The 12,739-nt window shown below is 36.8% G+C and overlaps 1 protein-coding gene across 16 annotated transcripts in view; it reads left to right on the forward strand.

Annotated features, from left to right (window-relative positions):
• Positions 1-12,739, forward strand: part of NSMCE2 (NSE2 (MMS21) homolog, SMC5-SMC6 complex SUMO ligase) — a 271,125-nt gene that overhangs the window by 56,933 nt on the left and 201,453 nt on the right. The gene's annotated exons all lie outside the window — the stretch shown is intronic.

Here is a 12,739-nt window from a genome sequence, read left to right on the forward strand (position 1 = left end):
ACTTGTTTTTATTGTTCTATTTGCTTAAACATACAATTGAGACCAGGTTTAGTTACTCATTCTCTAACTTTAATATGCATCTGTTGCCAAATTCTTAGAATCAGATAATATGGAAGAATTTTAGAGCAAGTTTAAAAATAAAGAAGATCGGTATTTTGGTTTTTCCAGAAGCCAAACTTATCTTTGTTGACTCCAGCTGTCACAGGAACAACACATAAGGCAGTTAAGGTGGGAACATAGCAACATCCTTTTCAGTAGTACTGTGTTGAGTAAGAAATGAGCAATACGATTGCAGTAATGTTTCTGAGAAGTCCTTTGTCCTCTGAGCAGTGGAAACTCCCTGTTGAACTGATTGTGTATACCTGTGTAATAGGGTGTCTTGTATTTCTGGTTTCATTATTTGCCTTTTCTTACTTACAGCTGTGGGAAAATTCCAAAAATCAATTATTTTACAAAATGGGTGACTACTCAGTAGAGGATATATTTTTAAATAATGTTTAATACCTAAGCCAATGAAATGAGCATTATATAGTTATTATAAGCTTTTTTTAATGGTTAGTATTTAACTATAGTATTTGACTAACTTTAAGAATATCACCTATATCCAAATAATAAACTCATTCAGCTTGTAAAATTTTGATGTTTCTGGCTATTGTGACTGTTAATCCTGGTCTTATGAATATTTCTTCCATAGGAAAATATGACAGTGCCGTCATGTTGACATCATATTTGAAACTGGACAGCACTTAGACTAGAGGCTTTCCATTTCAGCTGAACCCTAGAACCAGCCAGTTTCTGAACTCTCAGAGATTCTGATTTCATTAGTCTGGAGCAGGACTGGGACACCAGTATTTTTTAGAAACTCATTCTAATGTGCATCCAAGGGTGAAAACCACTGACTTAAAAGAACAAGGCTGACTTTATAGAAGAAAGTCAAGTGTTTACTCCCAAAGATTAGAGTTAGGCTTGTTGTATGGGTCAATCTTGCTTTGACCCTTACGTTCTGTGGCACTTACTTGATAAGGCTTTCTATCTTTAACTTTCATACTGTGCAAATGCAATAGCACAGTGTATATTACAGATAAGAAAACAAGATTTTTGGAGTCAAAGAACTTTATGTTGATTTTTTTTCCCTATTAAACTCTAGGATTTGCAGATACTTACAGTATTTTTACATCAAGAATTGAACTCTTGGTTGGGCCTGGTAGCTCACACCTATAATCTCAGCACTTGGGGAGGCCAAGGCTGGCGGATCAACTGAGGTCAGGAGTTTGAGACCAGTCTGGCCAACATAGTGAAACCCCATCTCTACTAAAATACAAAAATAAGCCAGGTGTAGTGGCATGCATCTGTAATCCAAGCTACTCAGGAGGCTGAAGCAGGAGAACCACTTGGACCCGAGAGGTGGAGGTTGCAGTGAGCCGAGATCACGCCAGTGCATTCCAGCCTGGGCAACAGAGCGAGACTCTATTAAAAAGAAAAAAAAAGAAAAAAAAGAACTTTTCCTCCTTCAGAACATCAAGTCACTCATTTAAAAAAAAAAGTTTAAAACTTCTCACTCTTTCTCCCATTCAGTAGTTAACGACATTTCTTTCATCTTGAGGTTTCATCTCATTATCCTCAAATAGGGAAGATAGATTTTATCTCACTTTTCAGCCCTAACCTCACACTAGAATAGACTGGAACAACTTGGATTTAGTGATTCCGATGCTTATCAGGAAGGTCCCTGTTCTTTTATAGGAGGAAAAAACATATTTATTTTTCTTTTATGATACAAAGAAAGGTATGCTCTCTATGCAAGCTGGATACCAGACCAAGAATAATAAATATAATTTCATAAGGTTTCTAAGACTTGACATTATATGGGGATATAATGGGGATATGATCATGTTTAGGGAAATGTTTTACATCACTTGATGTACTTGAAGCTAAGGGTACTGCTATCTTATTGCTTGTTTTGGTGAGGGATAAGAATGAGCAGCAGCTTGGGAGGGGCCAGGATAATATACTTGTTTAGAAACAGCAGTGGTCTAGGGATCTGAAGCTTTTCCAGTCCTGGTTCTTCTACTTTCTGAGTTACGATCCCTGGTCAAGAAACCTAACCTCTTGAAACCTCATGTTCTTTGTAAAATTCCTGGCCTGTGTATTTCACAGAACGATTATGTGAATCAGATTAGATAATGTATATCAAAATGCTTTGGCATTCATCAAATTTGATGGGGCTGTAAGATAATATATTATTGCAAACTCAAATTTCCAAATAGAACTCATTAGAGAGATGGAACAAAATCTTCTAAAAATCTAGTATTTTGTTTTGCTCACTTTATTTCAGGGTATTTTTTTGGCTTTAACCTGTCCTATTCTGGAATTCAAGAGTCATATAGGATTAAGTATAAGCTACTTAACTTATTGCACAAGGTAGTCATGGCCTCTAAAATGAATGAGTTGTTTTAAGTAAGATTATTTTTTTACAAGGCAAATAATGGGAACCCATACAAGTCCCAGTTAACCCACTGCTCTGTCATAGACTTTTGCAAACTGTGATACTTCCATTACTATAATATTTGCCTAGATTTGGATCTACCCTGTGGTCTTTCTGTTTATGAATTTTTATATAGTCATAGAAAGTTGATATAAAAACTTTTTTAATCATTAAAGAGCATTTGAGTTTATTATTTAAATAGACATCTCTCTTCCACTCTCATCTTCTTAGAATTCTAAAGATTATGCTCCTTTTGAAAAGTTGTGGAAGTTTACTTTGGAACCTCAAAGGTATGGGTCATCTTACCAACAATCCCTGGGAAGTCCCTTTGGCAATTAGCAGAAGTTCTCGTGTTGCCTTCCATTGTCTCTCAAGAAAATAGGGCTACTATAGTCCACAGTGCCCAAAGATTTTGTTTGGAATTGGCATCTGTTTTAGTGCTCTGAAACTTTAAAAAAAAACAAGGACTTCATTCCAGCTAGTTTGTTGACAGAATATTATGTGGTGAACACTAAAAAAATTCTCAAATAGTCTCTAAGTCATTTATAAAGACTTTCAGGTTAAATGGGTTTTATACCTGTCACAACTCTTTAAAAACTTCGTTTAGATCCTCGGAGAGTTCTATATGAACTTTTTTGATATTTTCAGTCATAAGACCAACATGTCATATCAGTGTTTTTAGAGTTATAAGACAGTACACAGATACATACTTTTTTTTAATCACTATTACTGCCACGGAAAAAACTGTTTTCTCAGTTTCATATTGAGAACAGAATGATGTTCTGAACACTAGACTTCTGTTGACCTAATGTTTCCTCCCTTGCTTTCTACGCTTTTATTGAGTACATTGAAGAGACACTATTGGCTGACTTTTTGTTTTTCAGTTTTCATAAATAAATGAATAAATTTATGAACATTTGAATAAATATTCAAATAAATGCTTGAATAAATATTTACTGAACAGCCATGTGCAGGCACTTCTAGTTGCAAGAAATAGGAAGTCAATCAACAAAGTCCAGATGACCTTCACCTCAGGATACGCGAAGTCCAGAACAGAAGACAAATATTTTACAAATGTTATTTAATGACTGTTGTGGTGTGTGCTACAAATTAAAAATAAAGCATTCAGGGAGAGTTAATAACCCAAGGGCAATAATGTCTTCAAGGCAGGGAAAAATTGGGAGACTCCTTCTGGAGGAAATGATATTTAAGATTCAAGGCAAGTGAGTCTCAACATGGGAAATATGATATATTCTATGTGACTTTTGCATGAAATGGAAGGATCTTATTTCTGATTGTCTTGATGTCAGCTTCAGAGTGCCTTAATCAATCCAAAGACTTATTGTGAAAATGAGACCAGAGAAGGCCTACCTTTATATATAGAAAGTTAATGTTAATAGAATAGTTGAGTAACCTATCTAAGGTTGGTCAGTGATTCATTTATTAATAGATTTTTGAGTGCCTACTATGTGCCAGGAGCTATGCTTAGTAATGCAAGTCATGGCAGTAGTTGATTTAAGAATTATTTTATTATCAGTATCCTACTTCTTAAACAGGGGTTATCTCTCTTGAAATGAGACTTTGTATTGAGTATTGAATAAACCCAGTGATAGTACTGTGTGTTTCTGATTATATGTTTATGATTGTTTTAAACTAAACCTATAGTCCCAAACTGTGGGCTTCAAATTGCTCAGGGTAGGTTTGGACAGTGAACACCAGTTTATTTCAGGGAATCTTCACATCCATTTTTAGGTATGTGCTTTTTCAAATAAGAGGTGACAAATCCAACCACTATCATGCGGGTAGTCCTTGCAATGTTTTTCTAACCTTAATTCTCACAGGGAAAATGATGGGAATGTAGCTAAATGAGAATGGCCCAACAAGTTCAGAGATTAGTGTCATATATATTTAGCAATTGATGATAAAATATACATCCTCTCAGCTAGGTGTGGTGGTGCATGCCTGTAGTTCCAGCTACTGAAGGGAACTGAAGTGGGAGGCTGAAGTGAGAGGATCGCTTGAGCCCAGGAGTTCAAGATCAGCCTGGACAACATAGTAAGACTCCATCTCTTTAAAAAAAAAAAAAAAGTTTTTGGTGATCAATATAGTCTCAGAGTTTAGCAAAAGTAACTAAAGCTTGAGAGTCACATTATACTTCAGCATTTATTATTTTTATTATGATCCTTAATTGTATAGGTTTACTTTAAGACATTTTATCTCTTAAAATAATTTTCAAAAAGATAAAAAAAAGAATTTCAAATTTTACCTGGTTATTGTTCTTTTGGTATGTGCTGCTTCTGGATGTTAATTTATTGAAAAATCCAAGTATGTCTTCACTTTCCTCTAATACCCTCTTTTATGCTACTTGCGTCTTATCAATTGTATAAGATTTTAAAGCATTTATATTGGATTACAGCCACGTATTTTTTTTTTATTATTTTTTAAGTCGGTATTTTATAACAATTCCTACTAGAAGCCTGGTGAGGGAGAATATTTTTCTTTTTAACTGGAGCAAGTAGGTGCTAGGTTGGTCCATTTGTATGGTTTTTTATAAATCGGTTCATGGATATGCCCTATGTAGTGTGGTTTTTCACTTGATATGCTAACCTGAACATTTTATATGCCTTTTAAAACTAATGTGTTGAGAATTAGAAGAGAAGAAATGTACTTGATGTATGCTGTTGAAACCAAAGCAATCTTAGATACAATAAAGGAACAATGTGGGTCAAAGGTATAGTTTATCTCAGCTCTGTCATTATGCAACAGTTTTGACTATTTTTGACATAGCACTTCCCTGTGCCTCCTTGCTGTTCACCCTTCATCACCTGATAAGTTTTACCTTTTTCTCACTGTGCAGTTACCTTAGTATCCACTACTTTAACATGAAATCCTATAGAGTATCTTGCAAGTTGGAAGTTACCATTTTAGTTAAACCAAATTTGGGAAGAATTTCTCCCTTAGAAAGCTAATAATTTATTTTCTAGTACCTGAAAGCAGTTCTAGGCCACAGGATGTCACCTATTATATATGACCACTTACTGACTGAATATAAGAATACACCCCACTCTATTAAGCATTGTGAATCATTTACAAAAGAAGAGGGAGGGGGAATTTGTTCGGTGGCTATAAAATTTGAGGACAGAAGATTCCTGAGCATGAGATAAATTACTGTTGTCAGCAGAGTAGCAAGAAGGTAGGAGGTGACAGGGGAGTGAAATTAGTGAAAAGCTCTTCGAGCCAGAGGGGAAAGTACTGGGAAACTCACCTCTTCTCTACTCCCTGCATCTGGCATTCTACAGTGATAGACAACTCTTAACATGTTTCTTATCAAAAGTTTTCAAGTGAGTTATATATGAGCCTTTTCATCTATAGGAACATTGCTCAGGTGTGGAAATTAACCAGAGAAAGAAAGTTGACTTTAGGTGTTCGCTTTTCAGACACTTGGAATGTGTCTATTTCTGTGATTACTGGTAATTAACTTCTGTTTCAGTGGTTTAGAACTCCCTGTACAGTTATTCTCAAATTAAGGTTGTGTTCGGTAACATTTTGCCTAATAAACAGAGATAGAGACAATTACTTCCGAATGTAGTATTCCACTAATTGAATTACCTCTAAGAAATAATCTAGATATAAAATTTCTTAGGTTTCAAAGTAACATAACTGCTAACAGGTGAAAATGTGTTATATTGAGACTGATTTTCACGGTTACTTTATAGAAATCCATCGTAGTGTTTTGGAGTTATTAAATGTTGGGTTTTAATCAGAATTATAAAGCAATTACACTTTACTGGGCCTTAATGTGCCTCTAGTGCAGCATTTTCAAGAGTTTGCTCCATAATACTAATTAATCAGGATGTGAATAAGTATAATAGGAGAATAGGATTTTGTGGTCAAATAAGTTTGGGGAATGCTTGATTAAAAGAATTTCCTTAAAGACTCCAAAGCCTTTAATGTGCTTTTATGCAACGTGATTCTCCAAAGGAAGAGGATATTCAGAAATTTTGTAAACTTAGTTAACTAGAAAATCTTTCTGGAGGAGGGACTGATACTCTTCAGAATCCACTTTGGGAAGTGCTGTTGTAGTTTCAACCCCCTAATTTTACAAAGGAGGCTATGAGATAGGTCCAGCACTCCGTGGCAGAGTTTTTGTGGCATCCAGAAAACTGGGAAGTATGTCAAACTCCCTTTGGAAATGAGCCTTAAAGATGTTTCCATGCTGAAGGTCAGGAAAAGGCCAGGCCCTTTCACCATTTCATTACTCCAACAGTGAGGAAGGGACAGTTTTTAAAAACATGCAGTGATTGCTTAGTCTGTGTTTGAAGCAAAGACCCCTCTGTGCAGTGATGATACGAGAGAGAGGAGAGAAGGAAATGTTTGAGAGGAAAAGAAGAGAGGGGCTTACAGAAGAGGCAGGAGACACACAGGAGCAGCAGAATGGGCAGGGAAGACATATGGATCTTTGAAGGGCCAGGCTCACCACAGCATTCCAGGTAGGCACTGAGGCGCCCAGTGTGATTATTAAACACCTTAGCCTCAGTGGCACCAGGTCATTCTAGCAGCTAATTCTTTGAATTACCCAAATGAGGTGAATGTTCCTTAACACAGCAAACTCCTGATTATTTCTGACATTGTACATAGTCCACATACAGTATTAAACCCTTATTTTAGATGTTAATTTACCTTCCTTCTAACATCACACTTTTCATGTAATTAATAAGTATTAAAAAGCTTGAGGTTTAGGCCTTTCCCCACTAATTGGCAGTGGTGCTGAATGGGCTAACTGCAGAAGAGAGATGGGGAGATAGACTGAACTGGGGAATGGATCAGTAAATGTTAAAATTCAGTGTAAAATGAATGCATTTTTCAGCATAGAGTTGAAAGCACAGTAGTCACTGGTTGTCTACAGTTTCACTTTCCACTGTTTCAGTTATCTGTGGCCACCTATGATCCAAAAATATTAAATGGAAAATTACAAAAATAAACAATTCAAATAAGTAAATAGCACCTTGTTCTGAGTAGTGTGATGAAACCTTGTGCCTTGCTGCTCTATCCTGTCTTCATCACAAGAGGAGGGATGAGTACAGTACAATAAGACATGTTGAGAGCAAGAAAGATTATATTCACATAACTTATTACAGGATACTGTTATAATTGTTCTATTTTTCTATTATTGTTAATCTCTTGGCTGTGTGTAATTTATAAATTAAACTTTATTGTAGATATGTATGTATAGGATAAAACATAGTCATACAGTAATGAACCACATAACAATATTTCAGTTAACAAGGGGGCCATACATATATGATGGTGGTGCCATAATATTATATCTTATACAGTATTTTTACTGTACCTTTTCTGTGTTTATGTATGTTTAGATACATAAATAGTTGTCATGTTACAGTTGCCTACAGTACTCAGTATACTAACATGCTGTACAGGTTTGTAGCCTAGGATTAATAGGCTTACTATAGAGCCCAGGTGTGTAGTAGGCTGTTCCATCTAGGTTTGTATAAGTACACTCCATGATGTTCCACAGCACTGCCTCGTTTCTTAGAAAGTATCCCCATCGTTAAGCAGTGCATGACTATACAGGGTTCGGTACTATCTGGGGTTTTAGGCATCTACTGGGGGTTTTGGAATGTGTCTCCTGTGGATTAGAGTGGACTACTGGAGTTGCTTATTAGTCTCTAACTGTTCAGTTGGTGGATCACTTGAGGTCAGGAGTTCGAGACCAGCCTGGCCAACATGGTGAAACCCCGTCTCTTCTAAAAATACAAAAAAAGCTGGGTGTGGTGTCATGTGCCTGTAGTCCCAGATATTGAGAGGCTGAGGCAGGAGAATTGCTTGAACCCAGGAGGCAGAGGTTGCAGTGAGCCATGATCGCACCACTGTACTCCAGTCTGGGTGACAGAGTGAGACTGTCTCAAAAAAAAAAAAAAAAAACCTTGTTCAGTTGGTGCCAATAGTATGTTTAGTCCAATAAAGATACAAAAGCCTCTTAACACAGGTACACAAATAGCTACAAAAAAAATTTAACAGTGAAATAGTTTGACAGAGACAATAAAAACGTGCATAGGAAATTCAGAGTAAGGGAAAAGAGTCTTTGCTTAAATTCTGGCTTTCGTGCCCTCTAACTCTGAGCCTCAGTTTCTTCTTAAAATCGGGTTGATAATTTAGGTCATAGAGTTCTAGTAAGGATGAAAGTGATAGCATGAAAGCACCTAAAACAGTTCCATCACACTAATTTATAAGGTTGCCTAGAACGTTCTGTAAAGGAGAACTCATTTCCCTGGACCAAATTCAAATACTACCTGAAAGGGAATTTTGAGTTAAAGTTTGAAGGGTACAGTGAGCAGCAGGAAACCATCGGGAAAGGCTAGAGATGATGTTCCAAGAGAGGCTGAAGGAAGGGCTTCTTTCCTTGGAAAGGAGTTCTCTGATAGTTGGGGGTGGCTTGGGTATGGAACTTAGTGCTCATAGTGTTGTGACCAGAAAGGATTGTTCAGAATCAGGGGAAATGGGCCAATGCAGAGGCCAGTGAACAACGTGACATTTGGCCAGCTGGATTTGAACTTCCCTGATAGTCACCCTCCCTATGTCTATAACAATGAAAAAGATACCGCACCCTTTAATATGTGATCATTAATAGCGATGAGGGGGTCATTCTAGAGATAAGAACCAGACAGCAAAGTAAACATTCACAGTTTTTAATTCAGGAATAACTTTTAGTGTTTTCTTAGACATTTTGCTTAAATGAAGACTGAGGAAATTAAGCCCTAAAATGTATTTCTCTCTGTGCACAAGTACACAATCATGCTGTTTATTAGACCTATCTTGCTTACATCTTTAAGTATTTTTTATTTACTTTATTAGTAACACTCATTTGAAAAAGTAATTAGGAGAGAAAAATGTGTTGGATTTAAGCCTCTGATGTGTCATATGCAGGTTGTCAGCTCTGGTTCAAGTGTGTAATCTCTATATATTGTTGACAAGTGAGAGAGTGAGAAGCATAAAAATGGAGAGCATGTGAATGGATTTTACTTTTTCAAGTCCCTGTGTGAGTTTGCAGCTGTGCTGGTAAGGAAAAGTTCTTTGATTGTGCAGTGGAGCCAGTGCCCAGTGAACTGTCCTTGGGAGAATGGAGAGGATTTCTTTCCATTGTTTCTCTCTTACAGCATAAAGTTTCTGGTAATGGTGGCACTTTCCTTCTTTTGTGTTGTGGCCAGTGTGATATTTAAACCACTAAAGCTTTAAGAATTTTATTTTTTTCCGGACTTCCTTTTTTTAAAAAAATATCTAATAATAGAACATTCTTTAGTGAAAATTGTTATGTTTATTTATCATGGGTTAGAGTAATGCAGTCAGTTATTATGAATAGTTTTAAATTTAATTATCTCTTTTATCCTTTATTTCATCTTCAAATAATCATTTAATCATCTTCTCGTGGAAGCTGATATTCAGAAAGATCAAGTCAGTATTACTTAAAATTGGAAACAGTAAAGGCCGGGCGTGGTGGCTCACACCTGTAATTCCAGCACTTTGGGAGGCTGAGGCGGTTGGATCATCTGAGGTCAGGAGTTCGAGACCAGCCTGGCCAACATGGTGAAACCCCACCTCTACTAAAATACAGAAATTAGCCAGGTGTGGTTGTACATGCCTGTAATCCCAGCTACTCGGGAGGCTGAGACATGAGAATCACTTGAACCCAGGAGGCAGGGGTTGCAGTGAGCCGAGACTGCACGACTGCACTCCAGCTTGGGTGACAGAGTGAGACTCTGTCTCAAAAAAAAAAAAAAAAAAAATTGGAAACAGTAACCAGAAAAGTAGAATATGATTGCACCACACGATTGATTTCCAGACATTCTGACTTGCTTGCTGTTTGCCTTCCCTTTGGCTGATACCTGCAAGGTCTTGCATGCTTTTCTGCCTGCCTTCCAGTTGCCTCGGCTATTTGTGGTTCTTGGAGTGCCATTGGCACCACGAAGCAAGTCCTGTCTACCCATCAGGTCACTCTTTGTCACCCTGAGGTTTGCCCACGTGAAATACTAAATAGGAGCTTTAAGTGGAATAAATTTTGGGTGTGCTCAAAGAATTCTTCTCTTGCAGAATCAGAAATTGAATTTGACACATTAAGTATAGTTAGGCCATGTTTTGAAAAGCTGCAGCAATACTTCTCAGGGTGTTGGTTAAAAAAAATTTAATTGTTTAAAAATAAAAATTAAAAGCTTCAGCAAAAACATCATATGCTCAATTTTTTCTTGGAAGAAATTCTTGTTACTGCTTAAAGGACCTATAAATAATGTAGGTGAAACTGAACATGTTATACTACATGTTTTATAATAGTAATGGAACTGCTCTCAGACTATAGAATTAAACTCTTTTGGCTTTATAGTGTAAAGTGTCATATATGGTCCTGTTACAATGGTAAACTGTCTAGTGTTAGAGTTAAATTTAATTAATGAGTTTTTTTTTTTTTCTATGCCTACCCACTGAATAGCTGTGTGGCCATAAGCAATTTTCATAGACTCTATGCACGCTTGCAAAATCAGCTTAGTAATAATATCTGCCCTTCATATCTTAAAGTGATTTCTTGATTAAAAAAATGAGATAACATTATGTGAAAGTACTTGGGAGGTAAGAGTGCTATATAAGGGCAAGGTCTTACTGTTCTGTCCTGTTAACTTTTAACTTCTTTCTCTTACCACAAAAACACCTACCACAGGCTGATTTAAATTGGTGAACTCTTTCCTCTAAACCACCTAAACTTGGAATAAATGGCGATAAACGTTCCTTGTATTTATTTTCCCAACTCACAGCTTAAACTGGAAGGGAAAAGTGTATAAGATTCACATTTACCTTTTGACTTTAGCCATCTTTTTCATAAAGGTTTATTCCTGCCTACCATCCTGCCCCCTCATAATTTTGCATAAATCTCATGTAACAGTTCAACAAGTGACTGGTGTAGACTGGGCCTGCTTCGTCACTGAGTCACTTTATTATGAAACACTTAAAGTTGAACATCTGTCTATAACAATGAGGAAATAATGTTAAACAGTTTATACTTTCTAAGGCTAGGCTTAGTGGCTCACGCTTGTAATTCCAACACTTTGGGAGGCCGAGGGGGGAGGATTGCTTGAACCTGGGAGGTTGAGACCAGCCTGGGCAACATGGAAAAACCCTGACTCTACAAAAAAAATTAAAAAATAAAAGTAAATAATTTAAAAATTTATACTTTCTGATCTGATGGTTTTCATGACTTAACTCATCAGACAGCAATGAAAAGTGAAATTAATAAAAATTCACAAAGCCAGATATAATTAGTTAAAAATAAAGTCCGAATGAGCCATAATCACCTTTACTTCCCTCTTCCCATTTTGTAAACAGTTGCTATTTGATTGATAAGCATTTCCAGCTGAGAAATAATCTTCTAATCCATGTTCTTCTACCAGGCTGTGACCTTGGGCAAGTCACGTAACTTCTGTATGTCAGCTTCCTCATTTCTAAAATGGGGTAATAATAGTACTTGTCCTACATACCTCATTGGGCAATTGTAGATAAAACGAGATTGTAGATAGGAATGTTTTCACCACCCCTCTGCCCCACAAAAGTGAAAGGTGGTTATATAGTTACCACATACAGACCCCATCTGACAACCCATATCTGAATGCCCACAAGGCTAAAGAGTGAAAGAAACTTTCTGATTCTACCAACAAGGATGGGAAGGGAGTCCCTGTTAGCTCTTGGAGGAGGAAAGATACATTCCCAGTGTTCAGATCTCTGAATCAAATTCTGGAACACAGTTTCCCAGAGAAATGACAGTCAGTGGCTGTGTTTCCAGGCTAGCCAATAAAAAAGAAAAAAAGAGATTTAACCATAAATAGTTCATTGTAATCTAATTTCTATAAAGCTGTTAACAAAGCCCACTTGTAGTATGAATATTAGCTTGGTGTTTGTTTCAAGAATGTTGGAGGCCTTAGCCCAGGTCTGGATAAGATAGTGAATCCACCTCTCTTCTAGCTTCCCCACTTATTTAATATTTGCACAGGGCTTCCTTAAGCCAGATTTATAAATATCATCAGTTCATACTCCAGTCTCCTGGCCCTTTGACTGAAATTCTGAAACCAACATTCTTTCCGCCAGTGAAAGGATGAGAAGCCCTTTTAGGTCCCCCATCCCTTTAATGAGCACAGTGACCTTACAAAGTTAGGAAAGGTAACTGTTGTTGACTCTGAGCTTCAAGAAGGTTAAGGGACTTGC

This window comes from Macaca fascicularis, chromosome 8 (genome assembly GCF_037993035.2).
Source record: "Macaca fascicularis isolate 582-1 chromosome 8, T2T-MFA8v1.1".
Taxonomy (NCBI): domain Eukaryota; kingdom Metazoa; phylum Chordata; class Mammalia; order Primates; family Cercopithecidae; genus Macaca; species Macaca fascicularis.